General features: G+C 42.8%; 1 non-coding gene across 1 annotated transcript; it reads right to left on the bottom strand.

Moving 5' to 3' along the window:
- Positions 1 to 10755: 10755 nt before the first annotated feature.
- Trnat-cgu lies at positions 10756 to 10830 on the bottom strand. The gene has a single exon. It is a non-coding gene; the product is annotated as a tRNA-Thr (tRNA).
- Positions 10831 to 23085: the final 12255 nt, after the last annotated feature.

A 23085-nucleotide genomic window follows, 5' to 3' on the forward strand; every position in this document is an offset into this window, starting at 1 on the left:
TGCCGGTCCGGACTGGGCCTCTGGTTCTGTGGCCAAGTTCGGTTTGCATCATTATAAGTATTAGTGTTCCACGGCCCCCTGGCATTTTTCCATCTACTATTGCTTGGTGGGCCTGTTTCATATCGGTCATCTGACCTCCTTTTCCGGTCATTATTCACCGGCGGACTATTGCCGTTCCGGTCTCTACCTCTATTCCCGTTTTGTACATAATCTTGTCTCCTATTGTTACCTCCGCCGTTTCCATTACTTGGTGGAGGCGTGTTATTTCGACCATTTCTGTAACCGTTTCCGTTACTTCTAGCCTGTTCAGAGGCTGCCTTAACATCCTCCTGAATCAGGTCAATTGAGTCCAGAACAGACAAAAAATGTTCCATATCGTTTTCGGGCACGTGTATAAGTTTTCCTTTACGTGTATCGGCAAGTGTGATTTCAAAAGTCTGATCAAATCCCGGGATGAAATCTGCTCATCCCAATAACGGGTCTTATTAATGTACTTCTCAAAATATTTTCGCAAATTGCCTAATCGTGGAGAATACGGCTCTGGATTATATACCTCCTTCCGTAATCTCTCCTGAATACATGTTGACCAATATTTGGCCAAGAATGCCTTTTCAAATTGCTCATATGTATCGCAACTGTCAGCTGCTTCGGTTGCCCATAATGCAGCATCTCCTTGTATGTAAGACATAACGAACTGTATTTTCTGTGTATGACTCCAAACGCTAGGCAAAATGTTTCTAAATCCCTTGATAAACACTACAGGGTGAACAGATTTCTTCTCCGTTGTAAAGATCTGAAACTGTCGGTTTCTAATCAGACTTTCTTCAATCACTACTTTGGAATGACATTTATTTGTTTCGCTTACATTGGTTGCCTGTTCTGTCTCGCAGTCGCAATTTTTTACTGCTGTATTTATATGCCTATCATTGTTGGACCTGGCTGGCGTGACATACAGCTGTGAGTCGTCATGCCGCAAGCTGCCTTCTATTTCGGCAAGACGACGGTTGACATTCCGCTGCCATAGCGGAATGTCAGTGTGCACCAGCTTTTTCAGGTTCTGCACTTCCGCATTTGAGCCCACATCTTTGGCTTCAATCGCGGCGTGCACTTTCTCGTCTATTTCTTTTATAACTTCGTTTTCTATTTTGTGCACTTGTTCGGACACTTTGTGCTCAATTACTTGATTTGTGTCAATCTCTAATCGTTCCACCCTGTTGGTCAGTACACTGATTTCCTCTACGATACTGGCATTGGCCACTTGGATACTATCTACTCTTTCGCTTAGTTCTTTCACCGCTTTGGGTAAGGTTTCATAGTTTTGCTTCATACTAACAATCTCCCTTTGCATAGCTTCTAAAGATTGCATTAACTGCAAGTCTCTCTCATGCATGCGTCGATCACGCTCTGCTTGTTTAGCATCAAGTTCTCTATCACGCTCTGCTTGTTTAGTGTCACGTTCTCTATCACGTTCTGCTTGCATACATGCAAATTCAGCTACCAATCTCTGGTCACGCTCTGCTTGCATACGTACAAATTCACTTTGGAAATTGAGCATGCGCTCGAACATAACTCTTAATGATTGCACTTCTGACACCTCACCACTCTCTGGTCCGTGTCCAGTGCTTGCGGGTGGCACAGTATTTCCGCTATCAACTGAATCACTGGGTTGCAGTGGCAACATTTCTTGCCCTTCTGCCCCCAGATTCTCACATTGTACTTCCTGAACTACGTCATTAACATTACTTTGTGTCCCACTTTCTAACTCGGTATCACTACTTATTGACTGTTGTTCATTATCCATGTTGATATCCTTCTGACTACGCAATCTAACCATAGTAAACAAAAGAAATAAAATCTGAACTAAATATCCTAACACTCGGGTTTGACTGACATAATCACACAAGAAATGGTCATTTGTTAAAACACACTTATTATATACTACAATGACTAACTACTCAAATGTCCTGTTATTTTAAAACAAAGCACTAACAACACGCACACCACTAATGATCCGAGAACACTGCACTGAGGCTACTTTACTACCCACAGGACAACTACACTGTAGCTTTACCTTTTGGTGATCTATCTTGGGTGCAGCTGCCCCCTGGTATTGTGGTAGGTAATTAATTTTTCGAAATAATGAGTTCTCTTCTTCAGCTTGCCTCTGGGTATATAGTGTTCTCATGCAAAAAATCATATACAGGTATTACCACACAATATTGGTTACGCAATACATACAATACATGGAAAAATTATTAAATGTTCTCCAACAAAGTTCGACTATAATAATTCCCTAGTTATCTCATGGGTATTTAGTGGCCACTGCATATTCGTGCCCCACGCTGGGCGCCAATTTAACGAAATCGCTGTAATTGCTGTATAAATTTCGTTAAAGAATTTTATTTGCTTTTAAGTTAATTTTCTTTACCTTACTTTCTTTGCGTGCGAACTTTGTCGTAGAACCTCTCTCTTATTTACGTGTGGTAATAAAAATTTTCATTTTCAAAGAATTACGTACATTTAAAAATTACGGGAACTCATATTAACTGATTAAGAATATTTGGTTGAAAATTAAATTTTTCACATCATTCGGCCTTGGCACACATTTTCTAAATGCAGTGGATTTTTTTGTTAAATATTTTTACTGAATTCTTTCCCGGCGTTAGCTTTTGAACACAAGATTATCACTATTAGCAGAAAATGGTTAATTATTACCAAGCCGACATTTAATTATCGCTGATCAAACCTACTTCGCTATACATTAAAGTTATTTGAAAGAACCAAAATTGTTAAATTTCAATGTTAACTATCCGTCTAAGAACGCACAAATGTGTAACTATTTTTTTTTTAAATCTCAGTCAGTCTCTGGATCGCTGTAAAAGAAGAACATTCTCTTAGTTCACTGTTAATGTTTATCTATCTGTTCCCGATTTACGGGTTTGGTTGATTTTTCCTTTAGCGGAACAATTTTTTAAATGTGCCGCCGCTGCAAATCTATCGGTCGCAGCACAGCCCAGCAACACCGCTAAAAAAATGCTGAAAACTCTTTAAAGAAATATTATAGATGACATGGGCAAGCTAATTTACATTAATAATACACACTTTTTATAAATTCTGATATATTTAGATAAAGCACATTAATTCGTAATTTCTCCTTCAATGGCGGCTAAATCTAGATACAGACAAATGACGTCTACCCATTCACCTAATACATCGATACAGCTTCCTACCGCTTTCAGCTCTAAACGAGGAAGACCAAAGAATACATAGTGCATTGTGCTTTTATAGTATTGCTGACTATTAACATTTCTTTGTAATTTCACGACATTATTTCCCTCTGGCTGAATTTATCTCTGATATCTCAGATATTGACACATTTCGCAATTACATATTTAATATAGAAATATTACCATCCTAAATACAGAGAGAATATTACTACAAAAAATATTACAATAATAACAAATGTCTTTTACACAAAATTCAATAATATTTTTTGTTAAATAATTACATTATATACAAATTGCTCAGAGTGGCGTATATGGTACAAATAAATTTCATTTTGCTAATGTGTGTGTTTGCCAGGGAACGTTACATATCTGTGCAGACATTTAGAGCATGTTTTAGATAATACAAATTAAAAGAAGACATAACACAAATATCCGTTTCCGTTACTTCTAGCCTGTTCAGAGGCTGCCTTAACATCCTCCTGAATCAGGTCAATTGAGTCCAGAACAGACAAAAAATGTTCCATATCGTTTTCGGGCACGTGTATAAGTTTTTCCTTTATGTGTATCGGCAAGTGTGATTTCAAAAGTCTGATCAAATCCCGGGATGAAATCTGCTCGTCCCAATAACGGGTCTTATTAATGTACTTCGTCACATACAGTTCAACGATATACCGCAAGGTCACTTGTCCTAGGATATATCACTTAGTTTTTTGAAATCATTTAGCACAGCATCACTTTTTATAATGTTCCCACTACCTACGTGTCACAAATCCATCTCCTACACTTGTTAGTGTTCATTTTCTCTTATCTGTTTTGATTATGGAGTTTCCCCGGTCACGTAATGCAAAAAGTCCTGCGGAGGTCCTTCCAGTGGTGGTAACCGAATTTTCCCATTCATGCAACTGAATCCTTGCATCTATGGAACTTTTTCGCGTTACAAAATTGGCAGATGTTATCCATTTCTCCGATTACGATATGATTGTGTTTGTTCTATTCTTTCGTCTGTTCGTAGTGGAATGCTTCATTTGTTAGGTTGTACTGTTTACTTGTCCTCGTCCGCTCTTCTCGTAGAGTGATATTATCATGGCTGGCTTGAGTTCACAGTCTTATTATAAGATTGTATCGAAATTCTTGATTCTTCAATCCGTTCATTTGTTGTTCTTCGATTCCTCTGCTTCTCACAGTGTGCAATGTCGTTCGTTGGGAACTTAAAGATGCTTCGCGCTGTTCGTCTGTTTCGTTTTTTCGCTATTGTTTTTGTTTTCGCCGTTTTGCTTCAGAAGTGACAAGATCTCTTTCTCCTTTACGCTTGGGCATTGTCGAAAATATATTAGTAAATCAAATCAATGTTTTACTAAGAAATACACTAATTACACTTTACACACTTTTCACACGTTATTTTCTATTTATATTCAATTACTGTACCACTTTGATTACTTGCACTTCACTGTTTGCTTTATTCACTCATTGCACTACTTTTTCGTCGCTGATGAGAAACTGACGTTCGAACCCACGACGCGTCTTTACCAGTGCTTAGCCCTACTAGCGGCAAATTCCAGAACATACCAAAAAGACTTCGAATGGTCCACAATGTTCCAAAACAATCCACAACATTCGAGAGTGTTCTGGAATGTTCCTTTATTATATGGGATGTTCCCAGATATTCTGGAATATTCCCGAATGTTCCAGGCTATTCCCGAACATTCCGGATCATTGTGAAACATTCCGAAGCATTCTGGAATGTTGTGAATGCTCTCCAATACTCTCTAATGTTTTGGAATCTTCTACAAATTTCTAGAGGGCGAAACTTCCTAGCCCTTATATCTTCAAAAGCACGGCCTTCAGTTGAAAATGGGAACCTTTTCAAGGATGGGGGATAGAGGGCTACCACACCATATAACTCCCTTGATTGAACAGGGAGTCGTTCTCTGAGTTTTAGTGGCACGCATATTGTACAATCACTTTTATATTATAAATATAAATATTGATTTTTATTATTATAAAACGTTCCAAAATACTACTTTTTACGGATTCTATGATTTGTATTCTCGTTTATATAGTTTTATAAAACTTCTGCAGTCTTGATTTTTTTTCTTCAAAAAAAAGAATTGTTCAAATGGCTCTGAGCACTATGGGACTTAACTTCCGAGGTCATCAGTCCCCTAGAACTTAGAACTACTTAAACCTAACTAACCTAAGGACAGCACACACATCCATGACCGAGGCAGGATTCGAACCTGCGACCGTAACGGTCTCGCGGTTCCAGACTGTAGCGCCTAGAACCACTCGGCCACCCCGGCCGGCTTTTTTCTTCAAACATACTAAAATGATCCATATACGAAACTGAATTGATCCAATACAGAAAAATCGCCAATTTTACTCATTATCATAGACAACTCGTTCTTGACAGATAATTTTATTATGGCATAATTTTTTTTTTTTTTTTACAAAAAAGCGTCTTAAGGATCCTAAGACAGTTTCCTTGTATCTCCTATGGAGTCCGATTTCCCCGTGCTGATCCAGTTAAAGAAGACTTACTGTGTGTAATGATAACTCGACTTGTAGACGACGTATTAAGATGAAACATGTATCAGATTTTAAGTTAGGCCTCCAAAAATACAGCTGTGGGACCCGCATCAAATTCCAGCACTAATTTTTGCGTGCTGCGCGTACAAACATATGGACAGACAGGCAGACAGACAAACAAACAAAACAAAAATTCTAAATATAACTTTTTTGGCTTCTACTGCTATTATAAAGAACCCTCATATTATGTTAAATATCTCTTATGTACAGCCATCGGTCAGTTACAGTTTTATTATATGTGTATGATGTGAAGGTCGATGGCAGCATGTCATGACCTCGTACAAATGCAGGATGCTTTTCGATCGATACCCCTGGGATTTGCAGTGGGATAATAGAGGCTAGCACGAGTGGGGTGGTTGTGGGAATCTGGAACGTTGTATAATAATTGGTACTGGAATACTTTAGTAAATAACTTTTACTTAACTTTGTCCTGCTACTGCACTCCAGGAATATAACTAATAACAACTATCTTTCTTGAATACAAATGACTCACTAACAAACATTAACTGGATTACACAACAAGCAAAATAACACAATTTTGGTATTACGTGCGTAATACATGCGCGAACCAGAGGCTGCGAACCAAGCGAGCTGAAGGCTATTCTAATCTGACTTCGCTCACGACCTGTAACTGACTCAGCCGGTGCGATCTGAAAGTCTCTGTCTGTGCCATACGGCGGCGCTGCAAGCGCTAGCGAGTCCAGAGAGGTTGCAAGTGCTGGACCGCTATCGATTATCGCAACCTCTAGCGTGGTGTCTAACGTTGACACCGCAGTGTAGATAATATTCTGTGCAGTTCACCGCAGAGTTGAACTCGAAAGACTGTACGAGACACGTGAGGACGCAGAGTGATGGCTGAGACACATAGAGGCATCACATTATATAGTTCGATTTGGCAGTTACGTTAGTGCGTCGTATGGGATCCGTAACAGATTTAATTGACGTGGGATATCGAGAAAATTCAAAGAAGAGCAACTCGTTTATTATCGCAAAACAGGGGAGGCAGTGTCACGGGTATAATAAGCGAGATGGGGTGACATTCATTAAAACAAAGGCGTTTTTGGTTGCGGCGGTACCTTTTTCATGAAATTTCAGTCATAACTTTCTCCTGGGAATGCCATAATATTTTGAAGACTCTCATCTACATAGGGAGATTTTACTAGCGTAATAAAATAATAAAGATCAGAGCTCACACGGGAAGATTTAAGTGTTCCTTTTTCCTACTACGTGGAGAACTTAAATATTCGTAGAGAACAGACGTGTATGTGGCTTCAAAAGAAGAAGAATGAGAGTACAGGCAAAGCTGTACTAGTACCCATCAAAGATCATTCCATGAGCACGAAGAATTATGAAAAAGTGGTTATGTAAACATCTCAAGGCGATAGATATCGACTTCATAGAGTACATTCTGAGATCACGGGCCACATAAAATGAAGCAGTCCCATCTTGGCGAAGAATGAATACATCAACAGCGCAATAAAGGGTGCTCAAACCCTTATTCGCAGATATACAGAGTTCTAAAAGTCTAAGATCTCTCTAACAAATGCTACGACCACACACCGAAAGCGATCACAAACAGCTAAATGTAATAGTAATCCGTACGACCATCAAATACGTACCGACCGAAGAGTTGCTGCTAAGAATTCTGGCATTGTTGTACGACAGCCAGAAAAAATAACGTGTCTGTTAATCGATTATCAGTTCCGTGTGTTGGGAAACAAAATCGTAAGGCGGCTCGCTAGCAATTGAAATATAAGGATGTGTCAGGGTCAGTCGAATATGGAATGTCGTCCTCGACGTCAATTATGTGCTGAGATCAGTGTCAGTATTACCAAAGAAACAGCGTAGAGTTTTCTTGTTTGGGAATGCAAATAAAAGTGTCATTAATGAATATCTTCATAGTCAGCTCCAAGCATTCACCCGCGTGACACAATGATACTGAGCATCTTTGGTCGGAATTTAAAGGTATTGTCCACCATGTGCTAGAGAAGTATGTGCCTAGCAAAAGTATAGGGGAGGGAAAGGATCCCTCTTGGTACAACAAACATATTGGGAAGTTGCTGAGAAAGCAGAGAATTTTGCACAGTCGCTTTAAACGTAGTCACTGCCCCGCTGACAAACAGAAATTATGCGAAATTAAAGCTGCTGTCAGAAGGACAATGAGAGATTCTTTTAACGAATTTGAAAGCAATATTTTATCTGCAGATTAAAAAAATAACCCAGATTCTAAAAATAACCCCAAAAAATTTTGGTCGTACGTAAAATCTATGAACGCTACAAATAATTCAATACCTTCTCTTGCTGACAGTACGGGTAATGTAACTGATGATGATAAACAAAAGGCCGGAATTCTAAACCTAGCTTTCCAAAACTCGTTTACGATAGAGGACTGCAGCACCATTCTCCCTTTCAATTATCGAACAAACGAAAGGATGTCTGACATAGTGTTAGTGTGTCTGGGATTGTAAAACGGTTAAGATCCTTAGACGCCAGGAAGGCATCTGGACCAGACGGTATCCCCTTAATATTTTATGTTGACTATGCTACAAATATAGCACCATTCTTATCCGTCATCTATCATAGATCATTGGAACGGCGGAAAGTTCCACGGGAATGGAAGAAGGCCCAGGTCATAGCAATTTATTAAAAGGGTAGAAAATCGTATGCACATAATTACCGGCCAATTTCACTGACATCGATTTGTTGTAGAATCATGGAACATATTTTGTGTTCAGACATATTGACCTTTCTAGACTCTGAGAAGCTCATCTGCTGAAACCAGCACGGATTTAGGAAACAGCAGTCATGCGAGACACAACTGGCCCTCTTTGTGCATGATATACAACAGGCTGCTCCCAGGTTGATGCCGTGTTTCTCGACTTTCGAAAGGCGTTCGACTCAGTTCCGCACTGTCGTTTGCTACAAAAAGTGCGCGCCTACGGTCTATCCGATGGCATATGCGGTTGGATAGAAAGTTTTCTAACAGACAGGGAGCAGTATGTCGTCCTGAACGGGGTGACTTCAACAGAAACAAGCGTAACTTCAGGTGTGCCCCAGGGCAGCGTAATAGGTCCCCTGCTTTTTACGATTTGCAATAACGATCTGGTTGGTGGTATCGACAGCAGCTTAGACTGTTTGCCGATGGTGCTGTAGTCTACAGGAAAGTAGTACCACACGAAAGCTGTGAACAAATAAATGAGGATTTGCAGAAAATAAATGCATGGTGTAATGACTGGCAGTTATCTCTCAATATTAGTAAGTGTAACCTAGCCCGCCCGGTTGGCCGTGCGGTCTAACGCAAGGCTTTCCGGGCGGGAAGGAGCGCCTGGTCCCCGGCACGAATCCGCCCGGCGGATTTGTGTCGAGGTCCAGTGAACTGGCCAGTCTGCGGATGGTTTTTAGGCGGTTTTCCATCTGCCTCGGCGAATGCGGGCTGGTTCCCCTTATTTCGCCTCAGTTACACTATGTCGGCGATTGCTGCGCAAGCAAGTTCTCCACTTACGCGTACACCGCCATTACTGTACCACGCAAACATAGGGGTTACACTCATCTGGTGTGAGACGTTCCCTGGGGGGTCCACCGGGGGCCGAACCGCACGATAACCCTGGGTTCGGTGTGGGGCGGCGGAGCGGTGAAGTGGACTGCGGTAGTCGTCGTGGGGTTGTGGACCACTGCGGCTGCGGCGGGGACGGAGCCTCTCCGTCGTTTCTAGGTCCCCGGTTAACATACAACACAATACAATACAAGTGTAACCTACTGCGTATAACAAGGCGAAAATCCCCATTAATGTACGAGTAAAAAACAAATGCCCAGTCTTAGGAAGCGGTAACGTCCGTCAAGTATCTGGGTGTGACTATTCGATATGATCTCAAATGGAATGATCAGATTACACAAGTAACGGGTAAGGCGGACTCTAGATTGCGGCTTATTGGTAGAATCCTGAAGCGTTGCAGTCCTTCAACAAAGGAAGTAGCTTACAGTACGTTAGTTCGTCCAATCATGGAGTATTGTTCGTCTCTATGGGACCCTTACCAGTTGGGTCTGATTCAAGAGATTGAGAAGGTCCAAAGAAGAGCGGCAAGATATGTGACTGGTACATTTAGCCATCACGACAGCGTTTCAAATCTCATAGAAAGTTTGAAGTGGGACACACTTGCAGATAGACGGAGTGCTAAACAGAAGGGACTGCTCACTAAATTCCGAAATTCGATCTTCACCGAGGATGTAGAGCATATATTATTACCACCAACTTTCAAATCGCCCAATGATCACGATTCAAAGGTAAGGGAAATAAGAGCTCATACTGAGGCGTTCAGACAGTCGTTTTTCCCTCGCGCGATCCGCTAGTGGAACAGAGGGGGGAAATATGACTTTGGCGCGAATTGTGCCCTCTGCCACACATCGCTTGGTGACTAGCGGAGTACATATGTAGATGTAGATCACACAACCTGAAAAGCGCTCAGTCTAGAATCCCAGGTTGTAGTAAAGACAGTGAAATACAGGATGGGTTGAATGAAAAGTAAAGCCTCAATCTTCGTTAATTGGGTTTGTATGGGAATATTTTAATAAACCAAATGCAGAAATAATCCTTAGAATGTGATCTTTAATTACCAACATTCATTTTTCCACATAATCACCAGCCAATTGGATACATTTCTGCCAACGATGAACAAGTTTTCTGAAGCCGTCACGGAAGAATTGACTGTTTCCGCAACCACTGTCTCACAGTTCTCTCAACGTCTTCATCAGAAGCATAATCATGACCCCGCAGATCGTCTTTCATTATCAGGAACAGATGGAAGCCAGACGGTGCTAAATCTGTACTGTATGGAGCATGCCGTACGGTGGTGGGATTCAGTCTCTTAATGAAATTACAATTATATCAATACCATTACCTGCTGGCGGGCGTTGATAGACATCAACGGGGACAGTTGAAAATGTGTGCCCCGCCCGGGACTCGAACCCGGCATCTCCTGCTTACGTGGCAGACGCTCTATCCATCTGAGCCACCGAGGGCACAGAGGGTAGTGCAACTGCAGGAACTTATCGGCGGTACGCTCCCCGTGAGACACACATTCTCAACGTATAGTCGACACACTACAATCGTAGTGCCCCTGCCATTATACCCATTACTCGCGGCAGACAATCCATTGAGTCCCGTAAGAGTTCAGGCAAATCGTGTGCATCCGCACTGAAGTTCATCAGCCGGTTAGCCTTAACGATATGAAGATGGCATTTTTTTCTTTCGGACGTGTCCGAAATAACAGATACCATCTTCATATCAGTCTCTTACGTTCTACTGTGGTGGCACGTGAAGTGTGTGGTTTGGCATTGTGCAATAGTATGACCCACACGTTCTTGTGAAGTTTCGATTGTACTTGCAATTTCTCTCTGAGCGATACGACGATCATCCTGAATCAATCTGTCAACATTTTGCTTGTCAGACTCGGCGTTTGCTGTCATAGGACGTCCCACTCTTTGTTTGACATGCAGGTCTGTTGTTCCCGCCTCAACATCTTTAAACTTACCCGCCCAACGACGCACAGTACTCACATCAACACAATCACCATAAACTGCTTTCGTTCTCTGATGAATGTCCTTTGCGGTGACTACAGCTCGGAACTAACTAAGGCTCTGTGAAAATCAAATTAATATTCTGAAATAATTTGCTCCTACATATAAATTATGATCAGCGTTTTAAGACAAAAGACGTAATATTTTTCACATTACACACAATAAAATGTTCTTTCTTTGTTGGTTTCTGCACCGGAGAAGAAGCAAATCTCCCACCAAATACTTTCAACTCTTGCAGTCATTTTCCATTGGCGACGTGTGACACTTTCTTTTCTTAGGCACTGTTATCTACTATTTCTATTCATATTGACATAGTGGCATCAATATTCTGCCAGACAAAGCAACTTTTTTTTTAACTGTTCTACATCAACACGTACACACTGATGGTGCGAAAAATTATGACCACTTACTTAGTAGCGTGTTGGTCCAGTTTTGGAGCGCAACACAGCAACGATTCTGGGGGAATGAATCAACAAGTCGTTTTTAGATTTCCGGAGGTATGTGACACATGATGTCTATGCACGAGCGAGAGTCGGTGGTTTTTGCTTGTGGAGCCGACGCGGGATGGCGCCACAGTTGTGTTCTGTCGATTGAGATCAGGCGAATCTGGTGGCCAGGACATCGAAGAGAATTATGTCAAGCTTCTCAAACCACTGCAGTATGATTCTGGCCTTGTGATACGGACAGTTATCATGCTAGAAGATGCCACAGACGTCGGGCGAAACGTCAAGCATTAAGGGAAGTAGGAGGCCCATTATTCACAGTTGTCATACTGACTTCGATTACTACCAAGATCTCACAGAAGCCCAGGTGAATGTCCCCCATAGCATAATACTGAGCTCTCCGACCGAGATGTGCCCTGATGCAACAGGAAACGAGAGTCATAGGATCAGGCGATACCCATCCAACTCTTCACTGTATAAGATCGATGATCCATCCGTTCCACTACAACAGTAATCGACGATGTCATTGTGTCAACAAAGGAACAAGTAGTCGTCGTCTGCTATGAAGTCCCCTGTTCAACAGTGTGCGCTGGACGCTGTGCTCCGAAACACTTGTGCCCGCACCGGCGTTGCACTCGGATGTCGGAGGTGCCACAGATCGCTGCCTCTCCTGCTTTACAGAGGGGGCAAGCCTCCGGGATCCGTGTACGGTAATGAGGCGCTCACATTCAACACCTTACCACCTGTGCTTATCTACAGCATCTTTCAACCACTTTCCATAGAAGCTCACGATGGTAGCATGCGAACAGCCGACCAACTTATTGTTTCCGAGATGTTCATTCCGAGGCGCGTGCCATCTAACTTAGCTCTTTGTAAAAGTCACATACTATGTAAAGTGAAGAAGGAGGGGCGGAAAGGAGAGGAAAGGGAAGTAACTGATGATACCATCGGCATCGGGACATTTGAGGAATCAGCGGCGATGAGTGTAAGTATGTGCTAGACAGGGGTTCGAACCTAGGACCTTCTGGTCATTAGGCAGTTGTGTTAACCATTGCACCAACTGGACACAGTGTTCGGCGAAAATGTGCGGACCATCTCGGCACGCTCCCACGAGTCACAGTCCCACTTAGCGCCACCTGTCCACAGTTCCCGTCCATGTCCTCCATACTCACTAATTTTAGATTCCCACTGGAGGTGAAACGTAAATGTCTACCCACATTGAAGATTGTGCATTCATTTCCATCGAGGCGAATCAGTTTTATGAATTCATGGTGTCACCACGCATTCATATAAAGTCTCTTAATGTCTGTGGATTTCCCCATTTGCGGCCAGGATCGTCTCTAGAGTGATTCCCTATTCGCCTATGCTTCGCTTAAACACTCTCCTTACATTATCAGGTGAAAGCAACGCCACGTTACCAGCCGGCATTCAGTCTGACAGTGGGTAGTATTCGAAATGGTTTTTCTCGTCAGTGCAATACTCCACAAGCACAGTGCAATGCATGGGGGAAGGTACTTTGTAACAACGTTATCGATTCTGTACAGTGTTACATTTGCGTAAATTGCTGTATACAGGCTGATTCCATGACGATGTTACAAACTTTCAGAGATGATGGAGAAGGGTAAATGTATCAGTTTGAGGTAAGAGGTCCTGGTCCGGAAACGACCAAGTCGAAAATTATAACTGAAAATCGTTGCGATACCACTGACAGTGGAATATACGTAGCGGTGCTGTACTTGCTGAGATTGTAGGATAGGCAACTTTCAGAAACGAAAGTATGGATCAACACATGAAAAATATATTTAGTAAAAATGGCCTCCAGCATAGATATCTCAAGGGCTACAAGCACTTCTTTAGTTGAATTGATGTGTTTTACAGTATCGAAGATGAACAAGTGCTCATAGCCCTTAAGGCATGCATTTTAGAGTCCATATTTACCGGACTCTTTTTCTTGTTTGGTCCATATTACCACCTTTGGAAGTTTCCTTCCCTACAATAGCACCAACAATAGTACCGGTAATTGTATTCCGCTGTCGGAGATATCAGAGCCATTTTCGCTTACAACTTTCGAATCGGTAGCTTCCGGACCAGGGTCCCTTTCCTCAAATCGACACATTTACTCTCCTCCATCATCCCTGAACGTTTGTAACAACATCTCGAAATCACACTATATATGCCTCGCGACGTTCTAGGGCACCCATCACCCGCTCCACCAGTCGCAGAAGTTGATGTTGCGTCGAATGACCGCGGTGAAAGCCAAACTGTTCGTCAGGAAGCAGGCATTCTTCACTGACGTGACCCTGCAGCCGTTTGGCATATATCCTCTTAAAGGTCTTCGAAAGGGAAGGCAGGAGGCTTATCGGGCGGTAGTTGTCCACCAGCCTGGGGCGGTTCCTACGGACAGTCTCAGACTACTTTAGCCTAAGTTAATTCAAGTTCTTGAGACAGTATGAGTGACCACAAAGATTTCCCGGTGTATTAAGGTCTACAACCGGATCATGCAATCGTCTGAGTGCAATATTACTGTTGTCCACCTGGACGCTATCTTCAGTTGAGAATGCTGTTTGCTAACCTCGCTGGAAATGATTGATGCCGCAAACGGCGGCCTTTTATACGCAGCGGTAGATCAACAGCGCGTGCGCCAGAAATAGTCGCTGCTGCCCTCTAGCGCAAGTGAACGTACAACGCCGGCAGTGAAAGCTGGCAAGTGGAAAGGTGCACTTATGGTATGGCCACATGGGACAGACGCTCTGAACCCTTTCCTGGATTATTTTAATTGCTTTCATCCCAGCATCAAGTTCACTATGGAGGTCGAAAGGGATGGAGTCCTTCCACTTCTAGAAGTACTGGTATAACGAAAGGACGATGGTACTCTGGAAGTCAGTGTTTATTGAAATCCGACGCACACGGATCGGTATCTGTATGTAACATGGTATCATCCATTGCAAAACGCAGGGGCTCCTGCGAACATTGGAAAAGAGGGTTTACGCCATCTCACAAGCAGAGATCTTGACACAAGAGCTGGCTCACCTTAAGCTTGTGTTCAAGCAGAATGGCTACACAGACAAAAAGATCGGTCATATCCTCGTGTTTAGACCTGCGCCGAAACCTCGTGCAGATGCATATAAATCGTTGGCTTTTAAACCGGGAGCATATCTTCAAAAACATAAGGAATTTTAAATATACCAAAAGTGTCCGCCAGTCTTGCTATTCTGGAAAATCGTTTATTGGCCAGTCGTACCTTTCAACATAGAAGTTCTAAGCACCACCGTCATGCACGTTTGATGGAGCCTAAGAAATCTGCGGTGGCGGAGCTCTGTCTTACCGATGGACACAAGAATGTTTTACGGTAAGCCACCAATGGCTACCCCTGCGTCTCTCTAGGGACTGTGTTTCAAAGGAAGCTACCGAAATTAGACTGGCACACAACATTACCACAAGGGCTGCCTTTCAAGCAAGATTTGAAGCCCTGTTTCATCTGACATTAAAAATCGACAGTCATTAACTCGGTCGGCAGAATATATTGACAGTGGTTCTCGACAGCGATTCAGGTTTTTTTTTTTTTTTTTTTTTTTTTTTTTTTTTTTTTTTTTTTTTGCCAGCTTTTAGCAGTGGTGCGCTGCACGTTCACTTGCGCTAGGGAGCAGAAGCGACGATTTCTCGCACAAGTGTCGTTGGCCTTCCGCGGAGTACAGAAGAGCCGCCGTTCTTGGTATAAATCAGTTCCGGCGAGGTTAGTGTTGTACCAGTCGAAAGTGCACTCGTCGGTACAATGGTGGGTTCTTTACTTTGCTTTAGGAGGAGACCGATTGGATACTATAACACACATTAGTTCACTTTATTATAGCATAGATAAGGAGAATTACCGAACTTTGTACGCTCTAGTTCCCAGGAATGCCATGAGTATTTACAAATGACTTTAAATATTGAAGTATCACTTGATACAGACAAAATACAAGTCTCTCATTCAGAGAAAATATAACAACTATGTCACGTAGACTTCAGCCTAATACATTGATCAGCTGGCCTGCTGGAAGGCGATGCTGTAGTCTTAGTCGATGATTGCAGACCGGGCTGAGAGATACTGTGCTCTGCCGTAAGTAGAAGAGCTGTTTGCGGCGGTGGCGTGGCGAGCCTCTTACGGGTGTGGCTACGCCGGGGTCCCAAATTCGTAGATGCGGCTTACAGCATTATCTTCTCTTGTGGGTGCGTTGCGAGGTACCAACCTTGCTTTGACACCCCGCTCTTCGGACGACACGACAGTTAGCGTACAGCGTTCTCCCTTGAAGATGGCGGAAAAATCGTGTTTAGATTATTGCACGATCCGGTAGCAGACCCGAGAAGAATATCGTCAGAGTATTAGTCAGATGAATTGCCACACAAATCAGTGTCAGCTATGAGATACCAAAATTACGGAAGTTTAGAACGAAAAAACCACGTATACTGGAGACATGCTTGTGAACAGTTCCAGATGTCATTTAAACTAAAAGCATCGACGTAATTGATTACATTGCATGTCACTTGTTTTTTTCACTGCTTTCTTGTCAGTAGAGTCCAAGATGATGAGACTTAACCCAGGATCTGTCTTTCATTGAATGGTCAGTGGTCACATGATACTCAGCCACAGCAGAGGTTTTGGTACCGTTAATATGCAATGCACCGTTACTGTAAAGAGTATGATATCTGTCACATTTAGTACTCGTCACCTAGGCAGGGAATTTCGTAGTCTCGAGCCTTCTGTCGTAGCAGATTATCTTGAGAGTATCGACGTCTACGATGAAAAGAAGTTTGTATCAACTTCGCGTATATTTGTGACCTTGGCTGTTTTGGATTAAATGCTCCACAAGTAAAAAAGGGAAGGCGTCGACTTGATACCAGCAGTGCTCTTTCCCATAATTAACCCCCACATCTGGCTCTCAGAGCTTCAGCATGGGTAACCACTACCCAGAGACGTAGGCTTTACGTGTACCATCTCTCACTGTACTCTTATCATCGAAGGATCACATCACGGTACGATTCTAAGACAATAGGTAGTACGCGATGTACGATAGCAGTTGGATTCCGGCCTGCGGAAAACAGACTGCCTTAGTGACTCATCTTAATTACGTCGAACGAGTACTTCCAAAAACGGATTTGTGATAATCTTCATATTTCCAGACAGGAAGTCAATATATTCCAGGAACTCTCTCAATACCTCCTCGTCGCGGGACCAAAATATTACGAGGTGCTGCACAAAATATCCTAGAATTTCACTTTAAAAATCAGAAAACAGTACTTACGTCCTAATGTCCTCTGTCATCTTCAAAGTTGTCACCTCAGGCATATATGCAATGATCCCAGCATTGTTCTCACTTTTGGGAGCGTTCCTGGAAGTCCGCAGGATGAAGAATGTTCAGGACCCGTTGCTATTCCAGTTGGATGTCTCCAGTCGAATGAAAATGTCACCCTTTCAACGCGATTTTCATCTTCGTGAAAAGGGCTAGGTCTGGCGAGTAGGGAGGATAGAGGACCGTCGTCGCCAGGTTGCTTTTGGCCAGGAATTCCTTCACAACGAGCGAGATGTGCGCGGATGGTTGTTCAGAAATGTTCAAATGTGTGTGAAATCTTATGGGACTTAAGTGCTAAGGTCATCAGTCCCTAAGCTTACACACTACTTAACTTAAATTATCCTAAGGACAAACACACACACCCATGCCCGAGGGAGGACTCGAACCTCCGCTGGGACAGCGGATGGTTGTCATAGTGCACCAACCAGCCGATATTTTTTCACCACTCTGACCATCTGCGTCCAACATTTTTCCTCAGTCGGCTCAAAACCTCGCCGTAAAACTGCCTGTTGACAGTCTGACAAGGTGGAACAGACTCCTTATGCACTATTCCCCAAATGACGAAAATAATGATCACCATTGACTTCATGTTACTACGAATTTGTCGATCTTTTTTCGGCCTTCGAGAAGTTGTTCTATCACTTCTGTCCCATTGTTGATCGGAGATATTACTTTAGGCGTCTAAGGGCACTAAATGACCGTTCTGCTGTTGCTGACGTGATTGGAACTACTTGGAGAAGCTTAATGTACTTCACTACTTCACATAACATTTCTACAACTGCAGGCTCTTTTACATCACGCATGTTTTTTTTAAGACCAGTTGTTTTTTATTAGCAATATCGGCTAACATATTCAAGTGCATGTCTAGGTCAGTTTTGAAAACTCAGTTGGTTTTTCCAAATTTGTTTCAGCTCTGTTTACTAAAAGCAAGTTCAAAAAAATGGTTCAAATGGCTCTGAGCACTATGCGACTTAACTTCTGAGGTCATCAATCGCCTAGAACTTAGAACTAATTAAACCTAACTAACCTAAGGACTTCCTGGCAGATTAAAACTGTGTGCCCGACCGAGACTCGAACTCGGGACCTTTGCCTTTCGCGGGCAAGTGCTCTACCATCTGAGCTCCCGAAGCACGAATCACGCTCGGTCCTCACAACTTTACTTCTGCCAGTATCTCGTCTCCTACCTTCCAAACTTTACAGAAGCTCTCCTGCGAACCTTGCAGAACTAGCACTCCTGAAAGAAAGGATATTGCTGAGTCATGGCTTAGCCACAGGCTGGGGGATGTTTCCAGAATGAGATTTTCACTCTGCAGCGGAGTGTGCGCTGATATACTGGCAGAAGTACAGCTGTGAGGAGCGGGTGTGAGTCGTGCTTCGGTAGCTCAGATGGTAGAGCACTTGCCCGCGAAAGGCAAAGGTCCCGAGTTCGAGTCTCGGTCGGGCACAAAGTTTTAATCTGCCAGGAAGTCTCATATCAGCGCACACTCCGCTGCAGAGTGAAAATCTCATTCTGGTAACCTCAGAACATCACACACATCCATGCCCGAGGCAGGATTCGAACATGCGACCGTAGCGGTCGCTCGGTTCCAGACTGTAGCGCCTAGAACCGCACGGCCACTCCGGCTGGTTAAAAGCAAGTACTCCTGTCAAACTGCAATGACCTGTGTGAGTCCTGTTGAAGCAAACCGATCAGTAATGCAAGATTGCACCGTTTCACAAACTTCAATGTAAATAGCTTTGTAGTATTCCTTTGGGGTTTTGAAAGTGTGCGGTGAGCTGGCTTCGTTGTTTTCATACTTGTTTGGTATACTTCGATTCCAAGGAAGCGAAGGATCATCAACTTGTGAAGGTTTTTCTTTGAAACACATTTCCAAAAAGTGTTCAAAACTATCACGCCTTCCATTCAATATACAAATCAAGCTCTCATATATTTTTTTCAGATCAGCAACACTTAGATGAGCGCATTGAATTTTTTCATTGACATCCTCTACTGGGTTCATTGCATGGCAAAGACGTAAAAAGAAATAAGTCTTGAATTGTAACATTGACTCAAGGTAGCCTGCACATTTGTAACCTGCCTCTGTTTTGTCCTCTGCAGAAAATGTTTCAGAACACTCTAGAAGTCCTTCAAAGTTTTTCAATATTATCAAGATACTAGAATCTCGCATAGTCTATGGAGTCGGGCAAAGGGGTCGTAGACCAGCTTGGTCGTTGGCGCTCTCACAGCGTATGCTATATCCTTTTGTTGGATTTCCTTACGGTGTTTATTAAGTCCTTGGCTAAAGCCATAATATCCCTCATAGATGTAAGATGGCGGAGACTGTCTAAAACTGCCAAGTCAAAACTGTGAGCAGTGTAGTGCGCATACTATGCTTTTGGTTGTATATCCAAAACTAACTTTTTTAGTCCTTTGAACTTACCTCTCATATTTGAGGTGCCATCATAGCACTGTCCTCTTAAGTTATCCATTGACATATCAAGACGAGAAAACGTATTTTAAAACACTAAACAGAGTTTGTGATTCAGTGTTGTGGGTCTCGTACAAGCCAATAAAGTCTTCATTGATGATTAAGGTATTATCGACAGTTCGAATACAAAATGACACTTCTTCGTGAATCGAAGAATCACTTATTTCGTCAACCATTATAGAAAAATGTTCAGTCTTCTTCATTGAAGCTAGTACCTTTCTCAACGCAGACTTTCCTAGTAGATCAAAGATCTCGTTTTGAATATCGTGGGACATCCACTTATACCCTGAGGGCCCTAACCAATCTTTAAACGCAGGTATCTCATTCTTTCGGAATTCCAATGATTGAAAAAAAGTTGAGTTACGTCTTTGTGCTAGTACTTGTCGGCACAGAAATTGCACGGTAGTAAAAATTCTCTCAAGAGCTAAAAGGGCCTTTCTTCATATCATTATCTAAATCTTCATTCAATTGGGAGGCCACACTTCGGTTAGTGATATAATTTAGTTTCAGAACACCTTCTTTACGCGTTAACGTATTTTCTTGAAGACAAAATTTTTCCAAAGGCTTTTTCCAAAAAATGGTTCAAAGGACTCTGAGCACTATGAGACTTAACTTCTAAGGCCATCAGTCCCCTAGAACTTAGAACTACTTAAACCTAACTAACCTAAAGACATCACACACATCCATGCCCGAGGCAGGATGCGAACCTGCGACAGTAGCGGTCGCGCGGTTCCAGACTGTAGGGTCTAGAACCGCTCGGCCACACCGGCCGGCGGCTTTTTCCAGTTAGAAAACCCTACAGAAGTAAATGCATCTTCTTTTTTATTGAAGAAAATTGTATTAGATTTTTAGCATCTGCCTCTTTGCCGGTTGTGGAAAGGACTTTTTCGGTAAATGCTTCATATTCTAGCCATATATATATGATCAACCAAGACTTCTGAAATGATCTTCCTTTACCGGATTGTACAGGTTTGGGCTGTGAACGGTTCTCGCCTGAAGAAGACGAAGCAATTGACGACACAATAATTGTTGGAGGTTGACTTGCAGTATCATCAACTTCCAAGCGCGTCTTTTTGGAAACAAAGTTATCCATTGCAAACTTAATTCACATTACACCAATAGACTAAAGTAAACGAATAAAATATAGTCATATAAAATAGTCCACTAGACACTAAAGTCGGAACACTAAACATGTCTGCAGCATGAACTGAACGAAACTATCCATACTGAATGGCTGCGACAGCAGGGTGGGCTTTGTATAGGCGCGGCGTAGTAATGTCTCGAAGCGTCGAGGCGACGCGAGGCGGAGGGTTCCAGGCACTTCTGCTCCAGTCCTTTCGATGTCGCCGCGACCACCAGCGCCAGACTTTACCCAAAGGTTCGCACACCAGGACAAATTCTAAGTGTGCCTGCTGCACCGTAACACTATCATGATTCACACTACTCGTTTTCAGTTAACCTGCATACTGCCATAATAATTATTTATTTTAACTCATTACTGAATGTATACAGGTAACTATCGTCAAACAAGGAAAATAAAAAATTCCAAAATAATTTTGTGATTTTAAAAAGCATAATATAACTAATAATTTTCTTAAATTATTGGGGGGGGGGGCTCCGCCTACCAAACAAATTTTTGAGGGGCCTCGGGTCCCCTCAGGCCTGTGCACAGCAGCATGCGCAAAAGATGATGCAACTTTGTGCCGCAGTAGCTAAGACATGTGCCTCGAGATATCTAGTGGCGGAGTGTCCTACTACTACTGCTTTGATCGGCACAATTAAATTCTCGAAATGTTTCGATAAAGTTTATCAGAAAGCTGAAGATGTCAGTTCATTGTACACTGTAATTTGAATGAGATGGGCCAAGTCACGCACAAGAAAGGTCCCCAAAACATTACTAAACCACCTCCGGCCTAAACTCAAATCTCAACAAACTCAAAAGGGGAGGCCACGATGTTCGGATCACGGAGTTACTTCAAACTTTGTACACCCTTGGTATGCCATTGAAACTTAATGTACAAACAGTAAGGTGCATACTCTGGCGTTCCCAAGAAAATCGCAAGAGAAGTTTTACGCGTCTATTATGTTACTGATGTATCCGTGGAAGGCACTGGCTGTAGGAAGACATTGTGGTCAAGTGGCACGGTACGGTGCCGGAAAGGCAGTTTAGCGTGTTCGGTCAGAGAGCTGCTCGCCTTCTGTAGTAAAAAAAAACTGAGTAAAGGAATTAACGATCAGCTTGAACGGTTGTCTTGCGAAAAAGAAAGTAGGTCAACGTGTTCGGTCAGAGAATACGCTGGCCTCTGTATCAAAAGACGTTAGTGAATAGATTAACAATGAACTTGAACGGGCGCCATGGGACGTCCGCCGTGAACAGATGAAACGAACGATAACGGACAAAATGAGATCAACGAAAAAAAAAAAGCGGTTACTGTTCGCGCTATGTAAAGGGCTCGTGGACCAGGCGATGGTTCGAATCCTGCTAACACTTATTTTTCAATCTGTGGTGTCACCGCCAGACACCACACTTGCTAGGTGGTAGCCTTTAAATCGGCCGCGGTCCATTAGTATACGTTGGACCCGCGTGTCGCCACTGTCAGTGATTGCAGACCGAGCGCCGCCACACGGCAGGTCTAGAGAGACTTACTAGCACTCGCCCCAGTTGTACAGCAGACTTTGCCAGAGATGGATCACTGACAAATACGCTCTCATTTGCCGAGACGATAGTTAGCATAGCCTTCAGGTACGTCATTTGCTACGACCTAGCAAGGCGCCATTACCAGTTTATATTGAGATTGTAATTATGTATCATCAAGAGCGATGTTCTCCAATTATGCATTAAAGTTAAGTATTCAAGCAACTACGTACTTTATTTATTAGACTCAACTCCTTTAACTTTCCAAACCTCACGCCAGCCTGCGTGAGCTTAAACGCGTGCATTTCGGCCTCCTCTAGCAACACGGTGTTGCTCTTCTGCCAACACATCACAATCTATATTTTTTTCGTCACTGGTAACGTTATTTAATTTATATGTCATTTGAGAGGTAATACGATGAAAAACATGTGCATTTTTATGAATGTGTAGTGAATTTCATATGTTAGTTGATTATTTACTATTTTAATCAAATTTTCAAGGACGGGGCTCGTGGTCGTGCGGTAGCGTTCTCGCTTCCCACACCCGGGTTCCCGGGTTCGATTCCCGACGCGTTCAGGGATTTTCTCTGCCTCGTGATGACTGGGTGTTGTGTGATGTCCTTAGGTTAGTTAGGTTTAAGTAGTTCTAAGTTCTAGGGGACTGATGACCATAGATGTTAAGTCCCATAGTGCTCAGAGCCATTTGAACCATTTGCAAGGACGGGGACAGGCTTGGAAAGCCCGAATCAAACCTCGATAAATAATGATGCGAATGACGTTATTCGGTAATATAGTAAGTCAGAATGCGCCAGACCGCAAGAGTAAT

This window comes from Schistocerca piceifrons, chromosome 5 (assembly GCF_021461385.2).
Source record: "Schistocerca piceifrons isolate TAMUIC-IGC-003096 chromosome 5, iqSchPice1.1, whole genome shotgun sequence".
Classification (NCBI taxonomy): Eukaryota; Metazoa; Arthropoda; class Insecta; order Orthoptera; family Acrididae; genus Schistocerca; species Schistocerca piceifrons.